Source organism: Heptranchias perlo, chromosome 15 (genome assembly GCF_035084215.1).
Source record: "Heptranchias perlo isolate sHepPer1 chromosome 15, sHepPer1.hap1, whole genome shotgun sequence".
NCBI classification, from domain to species: Eukaryota; Metazoa; Chordata; class Chondrichthyes; order Hexanchiformes; family Hexanchidae; genus Heptranchias; species Heptranchias perlo.
In genome coordinates, this window is record NC_090339.1 from 62,564,574 (window position 1) to 62,570,573 (window position 6,000).

Below are 6,000 nucleotides of genomic sequence, written 5' to 3' on the forward strand. Positions count from 1 at the left end.
GTTGTAGGGCTGGAGAAGGTTACAGAGATAGGGAGGGGCGAGGCCATGAAGGGATTTGAACACAAGGATGAGAATTTTATAATTGATGCGTTGCTGGGCCAGGTGCCAATGTAGGCCACATCCTATATCACACTAAGTTCAGTTGAACATATCACCCCTGTCCCTGCCAACCTTCATTGGCACCCCTCGTCCCAGTGCACTGCCCATGAATTTACAACTAGTGCACAACTGAATTTTCAATACGCACTCCCAGCTGGTGAGGCTCCCCACCGGGAGCACAAAGTGGGAAATTATCCTTTTTCTGTTCCTTGTAGTCAAGTTTTTTTCAGTATTTTTATTATTATTTCATCTATTGTGGCGTTGCACATGGAGAGTTAAGACTGTGCATTATTCAAGTCAAGCAAGGTGAAAAGGCAAAGGACATAATTTGAAGGGGGAGAATGAGGGCAGAGGAGAGAAGTAGAAGGATGAGGGAAGGGAGGAGGGAAGATGGAGAGGGAGAACGGGGAGGGATAATGGAAGGGTGGGAAAGTGGGGGTGGGGGTTGGAGGTGAAGTGGGAGCCAGGAGGGGATGGGGTGAGCAGAGGAAAGGTGAGGGCAGCAAACTTTCATAAGAAGTTTGTGTTGAACTACTTTCCGCTCCATCAGGCCTGGAATAGTTTTTTGTACTCCCAAGGCCTGACTTTCTGCGTAATGGAGGAAATGTATGCTTGAATGTCTGCTCAGTGGGGAGGGTGGGGCTTGCTGTAGCCCTAGGGGTACAATCCGATTAGTGCAGGGAGGGGCTTCTCCTCAGTCCAAACTTTGTGCTTAGGGTGGAGAATGATGGAAACTCTAATGGGATTATTTTTGGGGGGATGAGATTTACTGGGCTGGAGGGAGAAGGAATTTCTGTCTATGCTGGGAAATACAGCTTTCAGAGTATCAGGAATGGTAATTTTATAAATTGGTGTCCATGGTTCCTGTTTTGGGAAGTGAAAATTACATTTTTCTTTTATTATTATTAGTTACCTTTTTTAAAATTCATTCTGGCGATGTGGGTGTCACTGGCAAGGCCGCCATTTATTGCTCATCCCCTAGTTTCCCTGAGAAGGTGGTGGTGGGCCTTCTTCTTGAGCCACTGGCAGTTTGATACAACTGAGTGGCTTGTTAGGTCACTTCAGAGGGCAGTTAAGGTTCAACCATGTTGATGTGGGGACTGGAGTCACATATGGAGCCATTTGCCTGGATGATCGCAGCTCCAACAACACTCAAGAAGCTCGACACCATCCAGGACAAAGCAGCCCGCTTGATTGGCACCCCATCCACCACCCTAAACATTCACTCCCTTCAACACCGGCGCACTGTGGCTGCAGTGTGTACCATCCACAGGATGCACTGCAGCAACTCGCCAAGGCTTCTTCGACAGCACCTCCTAAACCCGCGACCTCTACCACCTGGAAGGACAAGGGCAGCAGGCACATGGGAACAACACCACCTGCACGTTCCCGTTCAAGTCACATACCATCCCGACTTGGAAATATATCGCCGTTCCTTCATCGTCGCTGGGTCAAAATCCTGGAACTCCCTACCTAACAGCACTGTGGGCGAACCTTCACCACACAGACTGCAGCGGTTCAAGAAGGCGGCTCACCACCACCTTCTCAAGGGCAATTAGGGATGGGTAATAAATGCCGGCCTCGCCAGTGACGCCCACATCCCATGAACGAATAAAAAAAAAGGGCAGTGTCCTAGGCCCAACCATGTTCAACTGCTTTATCAATGACCTTCCCTCCATCATAAGGTCAGAAATGGGGATGTTTGCTGATGATTGCACAGTGTTCAGTTCTATTCGCAACCCCTCAGATAATGAAGCAGTCCGTGCCTGCATGCAGCAAGACCTGGACAACATCCAGGCTTGGGCTGAGAAGTGGCAAGTAACATTCACGCCAGACAAGTGCCAGGCAATGACCATCTCCAACAATAGAGAATCTAACCACGTCCACTTGATATTCAACAGCATTACCATCGCCGAATCCCCCACCATCAACATCTTTGGGGTCACCATTGACCAGAAACTTAACTGGACCAGCCACATCAACACTGTGGCTACAAGTGTAGGTCAGAGGCTGGGTATTCTGCGGTGAGTGACTCACCTCCTGACTCCACAAAGCCTTTCCACCATCTACAAGGCACAAGTCAGGAGCGTGATGGAATACTCTCCACTTGCCTGGATGAGTGCAGCTCCAACAAAACTCAAGAAGCTCGACACCATCCAGGACAAAACAGTCCGCTTGATTGGCACCCCATCCACCACCCTAAACATTCACTCCCTTCACCACCGGCGCACATGGGCTGCAATGTGTACCATCCACAGGATGCACTGCAGCAACTCGCCGAGGCTTCTTCGACAGCACCTCCCAAACCCGCGACCTCTACCACCCAGGGGTTCACGGGGGGCAGCAGACACATGGGAACAAAACCAACTGCACGTTCCCCTCCAAGTCACACACCATCCCGACTTGGAAATATACCACCGTTCCTTCATCGTCGCTGGGTCAAAATCCTGGAACTCCCTTCCTAACAGCACTGTGAGAGAACCTTCACCACACGGACTGCAGCGGTTCAAGAAGGCGGCTCACCACCACCTTCTCAAGGGCAATTAGGGATGGGCAATAAATGCTGGCCTTGCCAGCAATGCCCACATCCCATGAACAAATTTATAAAAAGATGACAATAGTCAGCCCTTGGGAAGGCACAGAGTCCAGCTCAGTCAGGCCCACTTTGAGTATCGTGTCCAGCTCAGTCAGGCCCACTTTGAGTACCGTGTCCAGCTCAGTCAGGCCCACCTTGAGTATCGTGTCCAGCTCAGTCAGGCCCACCTTGAGTATCGTGTCCAGCTCAGTCAGGCCCACCTTGAGTATCGTGTCCAGCTCAGTCAGGCCCACCTTGAGTACTGTGTCCAGCTCAGTCAGGCCCACTTTGAGTATCAAAGAATTATAGAAAGGTTACAGCACAGAAGGAGGCCATTCAGCCCATCGAGTCCATGCCGACTCTGTGCAAGAGCAATCCAGCTAATCCCACTCACCCGCCCTATCCCCGTAGCCCTGCAAATTTTTTCCTTTCAAGTACTTATCCAATTCTCTTTTGAAAGCCACGATCGAATCTGCCTCCGTCACCACCCCTGGCAGTGCATTCCAGATCCGAACCACTCGCTGCGTAAAAAAGTTTTTCCTCATGTCACCTTGGGTTCTTTTGCCAATCACCTTAAATCTATGCCCTCTGGTTTTTGACCCTTCTGCCAATGGGAACAGTTTCTCTCTATTCTGTCTGGACCCTTCAAGATTTTAAATACCTCTATCAAATCTCCTCTCAACCTTCTCTGTTCCAAGGAGAACAACCCCAGCTTCTCCAGTCTATCAACGTAACTAAAGTCCCTCATCCCTGGAATCATTCGAGTAAATCTTTGCTGCACCCTCTCTAAGGCCTTCACATCTTTCCTAATGTGCGGTGCCCAGAACTGGACACAATACTCCAGTTGTGGTCGAACCAGTGTTTTATAAAGGTTCATCATGACTTCCATACTTTTGTACTCTATGCCTCTGTTTATAAAGCCCAGGATCCCCTATGCTTTTTTATCAAACGCCTTTCTCAATCTGCCCTGCCACTTTCAACGATTTGTGTACATATACCCCCAGATCTCTCTGTTCCTCTACCCTTTTTAGAATTGTGCCCTCTGGTTTATATTGCCTCTCCTCATTCTTCCTACCAAAATGTATCACTTCGCATTTTTCTGCGTTAAATTTCATCTGCCACGTGTCCGCCCATTCCAACAGCCTGTCTATATCCTCTTGAAGTGTATCACTATCCTCCTCACTGTTCACTACACTTCCAAGTTTAGTGTCATCTGCAAATTTGGAAATTGTGCTCTGTACACCCAAGTCCAAGTCATTAATATATATCAAAAAAAGCAGTGGTCCCAGCTCTGACCCCTGGGGAACACCCTGCACACCTTCCTCCAGTCCAAAAAAAACAAGCGTTCACCACTACTCTCTGCTTCCTGATACTTAGCCAATTTTGTATCCATGCTGCTACTGCTCCCTTTATTCCATGGGCTTCAATCTTGATGACAAGCCTATTATGCAGCACTTTATCAAACGCCTTTTGAAAGTCCATATACACCACATCAACTGCATTGCCCTCATCGTCGCTCTCTGTTACCTCATCAGAAAACTCTATCAAGTTGGTTAAATACTATTTGCCTTTAACAAATCCGTGCCGGCTTTCCCTAATCAATCCACACTTGTGCAAGTGACTGATAATATTATCCCGGATTATTGTTTCCAAAAGTTTCCCCACCACCGAGGTTAAACTGACTGGCCTGTAGTTGCTGGGTTTATCCTTGCACCCTTTTTTGAACAAGCGCGTAACATTTGCAGTTCTCCAGTCCAGTACTGTGTCCATTTCTGGTCACTGAGACACAAGCAAGACATTCAAGAATTGGAGGCAGTCCAGAGATGAGCCACGAGGTCCGAGTTATGAGGAAAGGTTGAAGAAACTTGTGCTTTTCAGCCTTGACAGAACACACCTGGGGAGGGATCTTATAGAGGTACATGGCAATTAAAGGAATGGAAAAAGGAAAACGTAAATTCAGAACATTACTACAAAATGAGGCGTCTTTCTCATCCTCAGTGTGCCTCAGAGTGCTTCACTGTCAGTAAATTACTTTCGAAGTGTAGTCATTGTTGTCCAGCTCAGTGGGACTCCCCTCGATTGGTTCCATCTTTGCTTATTCAATCGTGGTCAGAGCATCTCCAGCAATGGCTTCTCTTCCTGCCTCCACACTTATTCTGGACCTTCAAAGATCTATCTTTTGGCCCCCCCCTCCTCTTCCTCATGACCATGCTGCCCCTTGGTGACATCATCCGAAGATATGGGGTTAACTTCCACATGTACGCTGATGACATCCGGCTGTACCTCTCCATCGCCGCTCTTGACCCTTCCACTATCTCTGTGGTGTCAGACTGCTTGTGCAACATTCAGTCCTGGATGAGCCACAGTTTCCTACAGTTAAACACTGGGAAGACCGAAGCCATCGTCTTCAGCCCCGCCACAAACTCCCTACCTTTGCCACCGATTCCAAACCCTCTCCTCGGCCACAGTCTCCGTTTGCATCTGACTGTTCGCAACCTCCGCATCCTATTTGACTTCACATTGACTGTCTGACCCCGTGGCTGTAGTTTTGTCAATTCCTTGACCCTCCACCTCACCTTGCTCAGTGTCCACTCACCATCCACCTCCCGGTTAGGTGCCTCGAGAGGTCTCTCTGTACGTAATGAGGCTTGTAAGGAATAAAAAAGAAAGACTCTAACACATATATTCAGAACCTCTCTGGCCACAGGGGATGTGCCAGAGGACTGGAGAACCGCTAATGTAGTACCATTATTCAAGAAGGGAAGTAGGGAAAAACCGGGGAACTACAGGCCAGTGAGCCTAACATCAGTGGTAGGAAAATTATTGGAAAAAATTCTGAAGGACAAAATTAGTCTCCACTTGGAGAAGCAAGGATTAATCAGGGATAGTCAACATGGCTTTGTCAAGGGAAGATCATGTCTGACTAATTTGATTGAATTTTTTGAGGGGGTGACTAGGCGTGTGGATGAGGGTAACGCAGTGGATGTGGTATACATGGATTTCAGTAAGGCCTTCGATAAAGTCCCCCACAGGAGACTGGTCAAGAAGGTACGAGCCCATGGAGTCCAGGGTGCCTTGGCACTTTGGATACAAAACTGGCTTAGTGGCAGAAGGCAGAGGGTGATGGTCGAAGGTTGTTTTTGTGACTGGAAGCCTGTGGCCAGTGGGGTACCACAGGGATCTGTGCTGGGGCCCTTGCTGTTTGTGGTCTACATTAACGACTTGGATATGAATGTAAAATGTATGATCAGTAAGTTCGCTGATGATACAAAAATTGGTAGGGTGGTAAATAGCGAGGAGGATAGCCTCAGTCTGCAGGACGATAT